Below are 14513 nucleotides of genomic sequence, written 5' to 3' on the forward strand. Positions count from 1 at the left end.
AAGATAAGACTTCCCTCGTGGAGATGAATAATAACCGAACTTGCTCTTCTTTGAGCAATTTGGCTCAGGGTGCAGATTTCTGCGTTTCCCGCTCTGAGGCTCGAACCCCGTCCAGCCGGCTTCGGCGCTTCGGAAAAGCACGTGTACAAACCGCTCCGTTAAAAATAAAAGACCCCGTAAGTAAACAAGAGAGAGAGCGAGCGAAAGGCAGACCTGGTACTTGGAGAGCGTGACTTTATTAGCGGCGGGGTACCGCCACCCCTCCCAGACCCGGGCTGCGGCCGCCGTCCCCCCGCGCCCCGGGACGCGTCGCACCCGCAGCACCGGGACCGGCTCCGAGCAGCTGCGCTGGGCACGGACAGAACCAGCGGCTGCTGCCGAGAGGAAAACACAACTCCCCCACACCCACTGGCGCGTACCCCCACCCACGCGCGGAGCCTCGGCAGCGGCCGGCCGGGTCCCCGCGGGCTGGCGGGGCCAGCCCGGGACACGGCTGCGCTGCCCCGAGCAGCGGCGGGGGTTGCTGGAGGAGAGCAGGAGGAGGAAGAGGTAACCGCGGGGTCCGGGGCAGAGGCGGGCTGCGGAGACAGGCGCTCGCTCCCCGCCTGCCTGGGGGAGCGGTGACACGGCGGGGGCTGCCCCGGGCCCCTCCGCCGCGGGCACGGGTTCCAGGAGCGCGGAGGGCCGCAGTCCTGCCGGGCCCCGCAGGCCACTGAGGTAACCCCTGGGGCTGCGGGGTGACACCGGTGGGCTTCGAACCCACCGCGTCATCTTCGGCTCCTGCGAGAGAGCGCGGAGGGGAAGGGCGCGGTGGGACCCCAAACTTCTGCCTCTCTCTCGGGTTCCAGCGCCCGGCCGGGGGTCCTGGGAATGAAGTGGGAGCTGAGGAGAGGGGATGCAGCGGGCGTCCGCACGGGCGGCTGGGCATGTGCGCGATCGCACCGCTGTGACAGGGTCTGTCGGTGCGGGAGGTGCTAGCGGACACGCACACGCCCACGGACATGCAACTCTCGGCGTGTTTACTCTTAGCAGAAGGGCGGGAGGGGGAACTGCTCCTCGGGAAGGGACTCGGGAGCGATGTTCCCGGGACCCGCGACAACCCGTCTCGGTGAAGAAGTTCCCGGGCGGAGCAGGGGGGAAGGCGGGAAGGGCCCGCTGCTGCCGCCGCTTTGAACCGCTGGCTGTACCGGCGGGCAGCCGCCGTCCCCGCCCCCTCCGCGGACTGTGAGGATGAGGATGGTGGTGGTGGCGATGGCCGTTCGCGGGGGCGGCGGGCGCGTCACTTACCGGTGGCCGCCACGCAGGGCCACCCCGGTGCGCGGCGGGGCGGGCGGCGGGGAGGAGGTCGGGGATGGTCTGAGGCAGCCCCGCCGCGCCGGGGGGACTCCCCGCTCAGCCCCCTCCCCGCTGTCACCATATCGCCTTCCTCCTCCGCCTCCTCCTCCTACTCCTGCTTGCCGGGGTGCCGGCGGCGGCCAGGCGCGGCGCGGCGAGCCTCTCCTCCCCCATTGTTCCCGGTCTCCCTCTCCCTCTCCTTTTTTTTTTTTTTCCCCTTTTGTTATTTGCACTCGCATTGTGTTGTTTGTCTCTGAAGCCGCCTCATGACCAGCCAAGGGATTTCACCTCGTCCTTGAGAGACAGAAAGCGAGAAGGGGGAAGGGGTGGGAAGAAGGGGGGAGAGAAAGGAAGAGCTCACCAAACACCCATCTCCCGGTCCCTCCCCGCACCTCTGGCTCTCCCCACCCCGCCAGTGTCTCACTTAGCACCCCGCGCCCGGAGGAGACATGACAGACAGCGGGTAGGTGCGCGACCGCCGCCGTTTTAACTTTGTTGCTCGCCGCGGCCGCTCCCCGGGGGCGTTCGGCGCTCGGCGCCCCGCGGGGCTCCGGGGGCGGGCGGGGTGGGCGCCGCCGGCGGGGCGGGGGAGGCGGCGGGGCCGGCTGTCAGCCCAGCTCGGCCGGCTTCCTCCCGGGCGCTCGCACACCTCCCGAAGTTTGGCACAACTTGTCACGCCCCCCCCTTTCCTCCTCCTCCTCCTCCTCCTCCTCCTGCTGCTGCTGCTGCTCCTGCTCCTGCTGCCGCCGGGGCTGGGGGCGGGCGGGGGCGGTCCGGCCGCGGTGCCCGCGCGTGTGTGGTGGGGCAGCCGCTGCTCCGCGCCCTGCCCGGGCATGGCTCAGCCCTCGGGATCCCGGCGGAGCCGGCGGACAGGAAGCTTTAAATTATTGTAATTGCCTCTCCGTGCGTGAGTGCCGAGCGGCGGCGGCCGCCGCGCCGCTGCCGGGGAGCGCGCAGGGGCGAGCGGGGGGTACGGCGGGCATCGCACCGGCACCGGGGTGGGGGGCACCGGCATGAGCATCTTTATGTGTTTCTGCGAGGCACCTTCCTCGCTTTTGCCCGAGCAGGAGGGTGGCTCTGTGGAAGGGGCTGAAGGCTCTCGGTTTGCTCGTTTCGGCTCTTTTCCTCTCAAAAAGAAAACGGGTCAGGGGGGAAAAGCGACTTCCCGGTCAGAGCGCGGCCGCGCTCGTCCCCGCGGCTCCTCAGGCACTAGCGTTGGGAGCGAGCGCTGCCTTCTCTGAAAAGTTAGGGGACTTTATTCCAGCCCGACTGCGATCCTAGAATAACCGGAGCCGCTTGCCGGGAGGAACGTGATCGGCTTTTCCCAGGGGATGGCATGCTGCCTCAGCCCTGTACTTTGGTCAAGGGTAGAACCAATAGCGAGCTGTGGGATTTTGGGTAGTAAGTGTGGGAATCTGCAAGAGGAGTAGGTCTAAGAGTGATTTGTTTTCTTACTGCTCATGAATAATGGCCTCGAGCTTTTTTTTTTTTTTTTTTAAAAAAAAAAAGAACCAAAACAGCAGGCCAACGAAATAGGCACATGGGAGATTTGTAGGCGTTCAACATCGCAATCCTCATCATCATCAACAACAGCAATACAGTAGGGACATCCAGGAGGACGGTGTCTGATGAGAACTGTTTTCTCTGAGAGGCTGGTTTCACATGCTGGCACAGGTAGCTTTTGCTGTTGTTGACAACATTGACCTCTTCTGACAGGAAAGCCAGCAATAGCCTAAAATCAGAGAGAAAATGACTTTGGTTGACTTTTTAATTTTTAATAGAGCTGCATTTCACTCCATCTCTGTTGAAAAGTGAAATACTAAGTTTAGTTCAGGTTAGGAAAGGAAGTTTGATTCCAGCTGTAGAACTGTAGGATAATGTGTCCTGGCTTTAATCCTGCCAGTTGAAATCCAGCTAGTTGCGCACAGCCTTGCTGAAGTGAGCCACTTCAGATATGAAGTTGCCACTCATAAAAGGCAACTTCTTATGAGGAGCTAGTACAAAGTTTTTGGTTGAAGTCTTTTATCACCTGAAATTTACCTGAAAACAGCTACTTGTATCTGCTGCTCTTAATCCTTCCCAGACCTGGAAGGTACATTATTGCCTCAAAATTAATTCTTTGTCCTGCAAGCTATACCATTTACAGCTATCAAACTGAAATTGCAGAGAGGTTTTTTAAATTTAGCTATATCTGTCCAGGTTAGAGCCAGCTTTGTTTTATGAGGCTTCTGCAGCTGAAGAGGGAGAGGCTGGCACGGATGTGTTGCATCTTGCAAATGGATAGCATGTCTATTCTGACATGATTTGAACATGAAAACCCTGTAAACACATGGTCATTATGCATGGAAATCTCACAGCAGAGCTTTCTGCTTGCACTTAGACTGTTTTGGTTGAGAGTTACACTGTAAGGAGCACAAGACTTGAAAGCTGCAAGTGGCTTGTGTAAACAGATGGACATTTGAGATGTATTGATGGTTTCAAGTTAATTCAGTTAACATGTGGGTGCACATGTATTTAATTCAGCCTAGTATAAGTTTTTGTAAGCAATGGAAGCTCATACGTGCCTTTTAGAAAGAAAATAAGAGCCTGTGGATTTTGTCTATAGGTCTTGGCTGTAGAGGCTCTGAGGGATTAGGATCATCCTGTTGTCATGATCTTGTAGGCCCAGGTGAGACTTAACAGTGAGCTTACAGTTTTACACTGAAGTTCACAGGTAGCTTGCAGATGAATTTTGAAATGGTAAGGTACCCTGTGCTGAGAAAACATAAAAGTGCTTAAACACATCTTGCTGCACTCTGATCGTACGTGCTGCTTGCCAGAATCAGTTAGGTTGAGCAATATCATTAAACTGTCAGCCCTATTGTTTACAATGGGATAGTTCCTCAATGCTCAGGATGAAGAAACCCAGCAGTTTTCTGTTACTCATTGTAAAAACGGAGCGCCGCGTTCCAGGAAGGTTTGTAAGTGGTGGAGCTCTCACTGCATAAAGCACGGGAGGAGACTGGGATTTGGCATCTCTGGCAGTGCTGCTGTACAGCAGCGTGTGTGCAGGAGCTTTGTTTTTGCCTGCAGTTCCTACTTACCCTGAGATAAAACACTCTGATGTTGGCATATGATACACCAAAAAAACAGAACGTTTGTTGAAAAATAAGAACTGCAGCATTTAGGAGAAAGTAAATGAACAGTCCTTCTAAAAATACAGCACTATGCTAAAATATTGCCAAAGCACTGCTCTGACGCTGTTGTAAGCTGTCATATTTTTTGACCATTATAAATAGATTAGTATTATTACAAGGATTTTTTTCCTATTAGCAAAGAAGTTTTCTTTTTCCTGTTTTCAACATGAGGATCCTCGCATGTTCCCTGAACAGGCAGAGCTGTGCTCATACAGAAGGCAGTGGGAATGTTGCTGGTGAGGAAGTGGGCATCTGGAGCCTACTGGAATGGCCCTTGTAAAGCCTTTAAGTCTCCTTTACTGTAAGTCCAGGGGATTTTGTAATCTGTTTTGCTTATATTCTCCATATCCTCAAGATGTTAGATATAGTCCAGTTAATCACTTAGGATATATTATGTAGTCAAGTTCAGACCCAAATTTGGTTTAGACAGCATTTACATTGAAGCTTGAAACAAAAGTGAGCTCCTTTCCAGTAGCACTGAAGTACTGGGGGCTTTGGAGAGCTTTCTTTCTTTTTCATGTTGTGCCCAGACCCAAAGAAAATTTCTTTTCAGTTTTGTGACCAAACAGTAGGATTAGGGAAATCAGCAGCCAAATCTGTTTCATTTTGGGAAACTTGCTAACAGATAACAACATTCAGGTCAAGATCAGAGCATTAGGTTTGCATTCTACTGCTGGTCGTGGTGCACTTCCACCTTCTTTGGGCACTGCGTGGAGAGCAGAGGCTGCATGTAAAGTGGATTTCAGATGACTTACGTACAGTGGAGTCCACATGGTGCTGGCTGCACTATGGACATCCTGGATAAGTATCTGAGGATCACTCTTGCAGTGCCTTTCCCCAGGTCTCCGGCCTCTTCAGGCACGTGGTGAATGCACAGGGACATGCACAGTACACTGTGTGTGTGTAAAGTGCATTGTCTGAATAAGTTTTTATTGCCTACAGAGCACTCATCCTTTCTGGCTGCACAGGCTTCTAGGTGAGGAGACCATACACTTCATGACAGCTTGAGGAGGGTCTCCTATAATATTTCTGACAGCTTTATTTTCTGTCTCCTCCAGCCTCTTTCTTTTCCTTTGAGCTGCAAGCGTAGATTGAAACGAAGGTAATACATAAGAGGATTCTTTAATATTGGCTATTTTCGGAGGCACAAAGGACAATTACTTTCTCTTCCTACTAACCTCCTGCTGGCTTACTAGCTGCTTGGGAGGCTAGTGATTTTAAGAATACCACTTTACCCAGTGCATCAAATACTGAGCAAATCTTTGCTCACCAAGATCCCAGTTCCTACATCCCATGGTAACACCAAAAATTGAACTTGAGTGGGCAAGAGCTCCAGCCCCTACTGTGAAGACTCATACAACCATCAGCACTTTTGAGAGTTAAATTTGATCCATTGGCCCTGAGCTGTGCTGACAATTGCCAGCTAAAAGACCTTTCAGTGAATTGTCCTTTAATAGAAGTCTTCCCGCCCCCCCTCCCGCCCCCCCCATTTCCTGTTGTTCTTTTAAATAAAAAGAAATTCTGGTGACAAAGCTAAAGTGTATTCTGTGATTATTGCTTGAAGAATAAAGTATTTGTCTATATTTCAAGGAAATTAATTGCCTGAAAATTGCAGGTTGGAGTTATTTTCCAAGGATAGTGTTCTTCACTACTGCAAAATCTCATGGAAAAAGCCTCACACTATTTACATTATATATTTATGTACTAGTATTTGATCCTTTGAATGATTATAGTTAAAATACATGGGAAAGTCAGTACTGTATTAATACTGTACTGGTCTGAGAAAGGACACCAAACACTTAGACCAATCTATTTTGGTTTGTGAGCACATCCTGAGAGAAACTGACCAGGCTCAATTGGCCAGTGCAATTTGATGACATTTTGTAGCTTCTGCAAGGAGCAGAGTTTTACAGAAGAGGAGCCAAGTAAAACCACACCTCACGGAGGAGTGATTTCCATTGTTGTCTCCTGGTGCCTAGAAGGGTAATACAGGTTTTATTTGAAATGAATCTGAAAGGTCTTAGGAATGCTTGTGTCTAATTCAGCAGGCTTAGATTTGCCCTATGTACACAGAACTTGCCTTTACCGGTTCAAGCCTAGTGGGATGTGTAAGGTGTAACCAGAGTATTACTAAAATTGTATTTGAGGTCTTACTACTGCTCTTATTGGCAGTGATGTTGATGTATTTAATTTAATTTAATTTAATTTAATTTAATTTAAACCCAGATTCTCCGCACTGGCTTTTGGGTTAAGCAGGTTAGAAGGATGGCTAGGACAGCAAAGAGCTGATGGGATAGGGCGAAATTGCTGGCTCATAGCTGGGCTCCTCCTCCTTTACATTGCTTCGTTTGCCCATGTTTTGGAGGAGAGGGGACAAAACTCAGTTAAGTTTGCTCTGCTGAGAAGCTTTGCAACGGTTGTAAATATGGCTTGCAGTATCTTCAGTTTCTATAGGGTCTAAGTGAACAAAACAGGTTTAAATTCAATGGAGTGCCATATTGTGGTTTGTAGCAGTCAGTCTAAAGATGCATTTAATTAAACTGGTTCAATTTCTAAACTAGGACTATGGAGTCTACCTTTTACACTGCTATAAAATCCTTGCGTATGAGTAAGCTTTCAGGGTAATGAAAAAGGCTAGGGGACACAGTTGTGATCCTCAGCTAACCAATTAAATATTTTCTTAATAAGGATCTGGAAGTTAATTTTACAGTCCATATTTTTGAAATGAAAGCAAAATACCTATTATATGGCTAACTCAGTGCCTTTAGCCAGTGAATAGAAGAGTTGCTTTTCTTAGCTGGGAACACCATTTTAATGTCACAACCGACCTTCTAGCAGGAGATTAGTCCTAATAGACCAGGTTTGTACTGAAAAAGATTCAGAAACCATTAGAGAAGAGAATTAGAAAATGATAGAAAATGAATGGTTTTTGAGTGATTTCAGAGCAGATTGAATTAAAGCCAGATACTGACTTCTGTATTAAAGAATTTTTTACTGAAACAGAAAGTACCTATTCTGTAACAGTGATCATTCCACCAAATCACACTCTGGTGGAGTCTCCTCCACTGACTCTGGAAGGAGCCTGGGGTCATTGAGGTACCCAGGGAAAGGCAGCTGTTGTAGCACTCTGCTGTCCTTACGTGGCATCCAGGAACATACAACCGTCTTTTCATTGAGATGAGCTTGCTCCTTATGCCATGGCATTAAGGATCATGGTACTCATGTTGATATATAGACAAATGCATAAATAATAGCAAGGAATGCAGTGTATGTGTCAATTACACTTCTGTTTAATAACAAATTGAACACACCTGCCAGGAAGCTATGCAAAATATATAAGAAGCATATTAAGTCACAGGAAAGGGAATGTGTTAATGCAATATTCTGCTTTACAAATTCAAATCTGGAAGAAGAGTGTGTTCAGTAGGAGATACTGTGCTCTTTTCTGTGCTTCAGATTGATTTTATATCTCTAATTGTATGCAGGCAGCTGCCAGGAGCAGGACAGAACGATTCTGAGGAAACGGAACGATTTGTTCTGATTTCCGGGAACGCGGGATTGTGTAGTGGCACCATGGTGCATTAAGTGCGTTGTGGTTGAGATTTACAAATATAGGACAATTAATTAGTTCAGGTTTGGGAGTCACACACAGATTACTCTGTCAGTGTGTGCACAAGTAGGGTGAGTATTGAGTTCTTGATGGAACTTGTTACCAAGATCTGTTTTGAGCCTCCTGTAGACAGGAAAGACAGAGCTGGGATAGAAATAGTGAAGTGCTTGTCACTTCTGTAAAACAGTTTCCAATTGAAACCTGAAATTATATATAATGAGGCATTCCCATAAACAGGGTTGCCGTAGGTAAGTAGCAGTTTGCACAGGATGATGGAAGTTTTTCCACTGTAGAGGAATAATATTAATTCTCATGAGAGGCTACAAATGAGTAAATGCTGATAAATATGTACAAATGTGTATGTGTGAGTTTAGTGCTTCTGAAAGGCAATTGACAGTTCTGGAAGCTGAAGGCCTCTCTGCCAGGAAAGTGCTGTGGAGGAAAGCAGCCCAGTAAAAGCATGTGGTGATGCCCCAGGATGTGTTCTGTGGGCAGCCCCTGAAAGCAGCGGTGAGGATGGGGGTCAGGTCTGCACCCACTTGAGGCTCTCTCAGTAAAACGTGTGTGGAGGGGATTCTCCAAGCACGCATCTAGTAGATGCCCAACACATCTAAAAGGTGTGCTTGGGTCCTTCATGTGGATGCTTGCCTCCTACCCCAGTCACAAGATGCCATTAGACCAATATCTTGCTCTGTATAAGATGTGGTCTTTGAATGAGAGCAATGCATGTGTTTTTACCAGGAGCAATGGAGGGGAGGGAAGCACCTTCTTGCACCTTCTACACATGTCCCACTGTTCTTTTAATAACTCGTGCACTGTGCTGGCACAGAAAGTGGCTCCTAGTGAGAAGTAACAAGCTGAAATGGGGTAGAAAATGGAGAAACCAACAGATTCTAATCCTTAAAGTATGTTGGAGATAAAGGCATGGGTCCCGTTGTGTGAATAGCAGCAGTACTTGCATACCCAAGCACCTCTGCAATGCATGCAAACACAGCATAAAGAAGTAGCTGTAAGAGGCAAGATGGGAGAAAAAAGCTGTTGCACAATAGTAAAAGGTTTTAAGAATGCAAGATTTTTCTTCTTGCTTTGCTTAGTTTTAAATTCTGTGGTTTTACATGTAAGAAAAAGGAAAATATGTACTTGTATAACTGTACGGTTTTCTGTAATTATTTTTATCTCAACACCTGAGTGTGAGTTGTAGAGGTGTGCTTTATGGCCCTGTTTAAGAACAATATTTAAGTATAGGCTTAGCTTTAGAAATGTGGCTTAATTCATTTCAAGTCAGCAAAATATGAGTTTGCACAAGTGCAGTGTTAGTTAGATAAATGAGATTTCAATGCAGCTAAGTCCCATTTTTGATGACCGTGCAGACAGTGCCCTACTGCCCTTCAGGGTGATTTAGATGCCTAAGTCATTCTAACAAAGGGGAAAAGAAAAAACATTTCCTAAGTTACCTGTGTTGTTAAACATTGTTCTGAAAACTGCAGGGACTGCGACAAGTGAGTGTGAGAGGTGTCTTCCAGGACCTCCAGTGACTGCAGTATTTACATGGATTCCAGTTTTAAGGAGTGATACTGAGGACATTGTAGATTTTTAATAATAGTAGCAGAGATTGGGTTCTCTAAGTCCTTCTACAGTTTTGTTTTCTTTTATATCACTGGGGATGTTGGTCAGGTGGGACCACAGGAGGCCACCTACATGGGCAGGGTCAGTGCTAGCAGCAGACTGGGACAATCATGGTTCTGTATAGTTGAGGCTTGAAAACCTTCAGGATGGAGGTTTGTTTAGAGTTATTTAGGGTTGTTTTAGGGTTTGTTAGGGTTGTTTTGGTAGGTTGTATTTCTCTGATTATATTTTAGTTTATGTTCTTGTTAAGAACATCTGTGTTCATTTTATAATGCTTTCTGGTCTTTTTTTCCCGGTTTGATATTCCAGATCAGTAGAATCTTTGTCAAGCTGATCCTTCATGGCTCCCTCTGTTAATGGAGAGGAGTTTCCTGCAGAAAGTGTTGCAGAGAAACATCTTCCCACTGACAGTGCATCTTCCCACTGACAGTCAGGGACAAGTCACCTTCTGAGGCCAAAATTGTACATGTGAGAGCAGAGCCTGAGAGATGGGAGGGGAGCGCTATGGGCCTGGTTTTGTAGCTGCTGCTGTCAAGGCAGACTTTGCTATTTGTTTTAGTCTATTGATGCTAAAACCTTGAGGTAGTGAGCCTGTGGTTAGCCACTTGAGTGTGCATCCAAATGGGATTTCGAAAATTGCAGAAAGAAGTTCAGCAGTCAGTGTTCAGTGATGTTCTATGGGCTTGGAACACAGCAGTTTCCAAATCCAGCTGTTTCAAGTAAAAAAGTAGCAAAAAACTTAAAAAAGAAAAAAGAATCTGACTGAACCATTGAGAGTTTTGCTATTAGTTTCCTTTATTTAGTGGGACAAGGTTTTGTCATTTCTTAGGTTGTTCAGGAAGCGTGGAGTCTTTTCAGTGTCCTAATAGGCTTTGGTTCAGCCCCTTGTACAGTTTCCCATGTAGAGCTTTTGTTTGTTACAGCTCCAGCTCAGGAGAGCAATGAGTGGGGTGTTTCTGTGGAGCTGTGGACTTCTTTGCATTGACTCAAACACACAGTTTAAAGAAAATGGGGATGTGTGTTGGGAGGCAAATGAAAGCATATTGTTTTTTATAAAGTGTCACCTGCAATGTGCTTCTAAATAAACCCCTGTATGGCCATGTATGGGTTTTTTTCACTTGAAAGACACTATCTCCTTCTTCTAAACATTTGCACAGCAAAGTAATGCATTATTGCATTTTCATAAATAATTGAAAAGCAACTTAAAAGAAAGTAGGCCAACAGAAAAAAAAAAGAAAGTGTCGGTTTCAAATTTGAGAGAAGAAAAATATGTTTCCTTCTTGATAGCAAGTCAGTTAAATGTTATTAAATCCCATTTTCCCACCCTGACGTGACCAAAGACAAATCTGAAAATTGACAATTTCATTTGAAAGAGAGAGAAATGGGGGAAAAGGTTTTGAAATGCTGAGTTTGGTTTGGATTGTTTCTCCTTTTTATTTTTTTAAAATTTTTTTAAATCCTCCCCCCTCCATAAGAAATTAATTGTGACCCCTTATCAGTTTGCAAGTCACTGAGGAGCAAGTCTCTGGAGGTCTGTGTGTTGGCTTCTCAGTGCCGTTTGCCGTGTTGGGCTGTAATAATGCAAGTTATTTTAGAACTGTGCATACGTTAGTGTTCTGGCGCAGCATGATACAATAATGTGTGAAAAAGCATAAGATCACACCTTGGTGAAACTTGCAGATTTCCTGCATAATCCGACAGTGAGCTCTTGTCAGGTTTTGACTATATGTAAAGTGAGAATAAAGTTTCCAGAAGCAAAGCGCAAGCCTTGGATGCATTTTGAATGGCTGTGCAGGGATTTTGGCCCTGACATGGTTCCGAATGTGCCTGGCTTTAAGCCCTTTAGTCCCACTGTAGCCAGCAGGTCTTCTTCAGTGCCTAAAATTTGGCAAATGTTTTAAGCCCTTCGCTGAATGGGGGCTTTAATTTTGCTGGCGCTGAAGAAGATCAAAGAGCCTGAGTAAATAATTTCTTAAAAAGAAGTCAATGACATGAACAGTTTTCATGTGACATACAGTGGGATGGATCTGGTGGCAGAACCAGATGTTGACTGTGGGAATGGTTTATGGCCATGGGTCTGTTCACTGCTCTGTGGGCATGTTGGTCCCGAGCCGGTGTGGCTGAGGGAAGATGGCCAGATGGGAAGTGGGAATATTCAGTTTCTAATGCTCTCAGTGCAAGATGAGGACCAGCAGGGTCTGTGCCTGGGCCCTGGTTTTTGCTGTACCAGGGGTTAGACGGAATTGCTGGGTGAGGTCCTTCCATCAGGCAGGAGGCCTAACCAGTGAGTCCCAGCAGCCCTTTTCTGGCATGGGGATCAACAGATCAGTGATTGCCTGTATTAATGTGTTGTTTAATTTGCTTTAAGATTAGAGCTGTTCAAAGAATCGACCCCAGTGAAGATTAGTTTCATGCAACTGATCTGTCCTCCAGAGCAAAAAATGTGCATTCTCTCCTGCTTTCCTCCCAGCTTTACTCTGTCTCCTTTCATTTTTTGCGGCTGTGTTTCAAGTCCCTGCCCACCGTTTCCAAAATGTGTGATATATTTGTTAAGGATTTGGAATTTGGGATGCTTCGATATAACTTTGTGTAGGTTTTGTAGAAACACCTGACATGTGTGTTTAGTTCCTAAACACCTTCTGTGCTTGATTTATCCTCACAGGTTGTCAAGGTATTCAGATGACCTGAAACTGAGGAAGTGAGAGGGAGCTCAGCTGGCAAAAGTCTGACATTGAGTCTGACTGCGGCTCAAATTTGTTTTGCAGAGTTGAGCCCAGGCTGCGTAGGCGGTGAAGAAAGCCTTCTTCACTTCACCATTGTATCCAAAAAGCTCTGAGCAGCATCGTTTTTTTGCAGGTGATGAATAACCTAGTTAGCTCACATTGATTCAATCCAGTGACAGTTCTCCTCGGAGAAGGCATGGTGGGAATTTGTGAGACTAGGTTCATTGGTGGGGATGCGTGGTGGTTCTTTGGGAGGTCCTCTCAGGCACAGAAACCATGACTTGGCCATTTGACAGGGACCACCAAGCATAAGTTATGTCTTTACATTAGACACTGCTGTTTGCCTTGGCTCAGCAGCTTGGCTTCTAGTGGAGAAGGTTCAAAACTTTTACCCTCTTTGGGTATTTTTCAAGTCCTGTGGTCACCAGTTGTGATCATCAGGGGCAGGCAGATCTTGAGGTTAAATATGTGGAGGATGCTCACAAGCCAGAGTCCCTGTTTGTTGTCACAGATTTTCCCCTCCCTTTGGCTGTCCTGACATTGTCTCCTGGGGCGTAAGGCCAGGCCTGTCTGTCCTGGGAGCTGCCATGTCTAGGTTGAAGGAGGGCTTTCTGGGCAGAAGGCAGTCATGCTGTTGATACAGCACTGTGTGCATCATTGTTTGTGTTATTACTGTTTTACATTCGTATTTGTAAGAACAGCATATTGATGACTGCGTGTTAAAACTCTGTCTTTTAGTGCCTTGCTGTGTTTCTGAAAAAGGAAGAAAGCTACATTCTTACTTGGAAAAACACAGAATTACATTGGAGCAAGTACTAGTGCTGTGTTCATACATGATCAAATCCAGACAGATTAGGGCACGGTGTATAAATTGCCTTCGTGTTCGTTGGGTTAGCAGCTGTCAAATAAGTGATTACGGGCGTTGGCATAGCTTTTATTCCCATAGTCACTGTGAAACAGGGATGGAAATGTAACAGATGCCATTTAATATGGACCAGCACCTAGGTTCTGTCTCTGGGTCTGGCTCTTCTTGCCTCATGGCCAAAGTTTCTTAGCATCTTTTTTGCTTTAATTCCTCAGTACTTATAAATTGAGATAATCGTGCTCACTTGCTTTACAGGAGATTTCTGGGGCTGTTTGGTAAATCATTTGAGATCCTTTGATGAAAGATACGAAGTATATGCTAGAGCATTAATGATAAGAATAAATTGAAAAATTCTGTTGAGATTGAGGAAAATTACTGCTCTTAGATGAGCTTTGCTTTGCTGGGTGTTGTTAACTTCTGCAGGAAGTAATTTTTTAAGATATTGTGTTGGGGTGTCATTTCTTGGGATTTTTTAATTTGTTAACTGACAAGGCTTTTTGATACCAGGCACTACACTTGAAGTCCTGTTGAAGAGCAAATGAAGTGTTGTGATGCTATTTTTTGCAGCATAGGAGTCTATGGTGACTCATTTAGTGTTTGTAATGCCTGTGACAGATTAAAAAAAATGAAATCAGTTATTCCCAGCGAGATGGATACACTCAGTCAGACCCTATTTGAGAATTATTTGCTGCACTGTTAAAACCAAAGTACACATCTTCCCCCTCCCCCCCGAAAGAATCCAGCTTATCATGAAATGTTTATCAGAGCCATATAAACATTTCTTGACTGCTGAATTTTGAAGGGTAATTCTTTTGGTCTAACATATGTATTGCAAGCAAAACTCTTCACAGATTTTAAAAAAAAATATAATTAGCTTGGTTGCAGCCCTACTTATTACCAAGCATGCCAGCATCTGGCAAGGGTACGGCGATCTGGGAATTCACTGCTTGAAGCCTTGGAACAAAGTGTTCTGATCCGACCCCAGGCAGTGAGTCCAGGACTTGAACTGGAATCTTCAGGAGCAGAGAAGTCTTAAGTGTCTGGAAAATTGGCCTGTTGAGTCACCACACAGGCACTAAAACAAAACTAATTTTAAGCAGGTCAGAGTTCAGTGATTCCCTCTGGAATCTAATTTTTTTTTCCCTAAAAAAAAAGAAGTCTCATGTTTTAAGTGAAAA

The 14513-nt window shown here is 46.4% G+C and overlaps 1 protein-coding gene across 6 annotated transcripts in view; it reads left to right on the plus strand.

The window, feature by feature from the left end:
- Nucleotides 1-698: 698 nt before the first annotated feature.
- SOX5 (SRY-box transcription factor 5) overlaps nt 699-14513 on the plus strand; it is a 609605-nt gene continuing 595790 nt past the window's right edge. For 3 of the 6 annotated variants that reach the window (XM_048300784.1, XM_048300777.1, XM_048300785.1), the window contains exon 1: nt 2137-2224. The gene's annotated coding sequence lies outside the window, so the exon portion shown is untranslated. Of the gene's footprint in view, nt 718-1519; nt 1799-2136; nt 2243-14513 lie in introns of those variants that run through there. The other 3 variants (XM_048300783.1, XM_048300780.1, XM_048300781.1) reach the window with 3 other exon arrangements.

This window comes from Corvus hawaiiensis, chromosome 4 (assembly GCF_020740725.1).
Source record: "Corvus hawaiiensis isolate bCorHaw1 chromosome 4, bCorHaw1.pri.cur, whole genome shotgun sequence".
In the NCBI taxonomy this organism is placed as follows: Eukaryota; Metazoa; Chordata; class Aves; order Passeriformes; family Corvidae; genus Corvus; species Corvus hawaiiensis.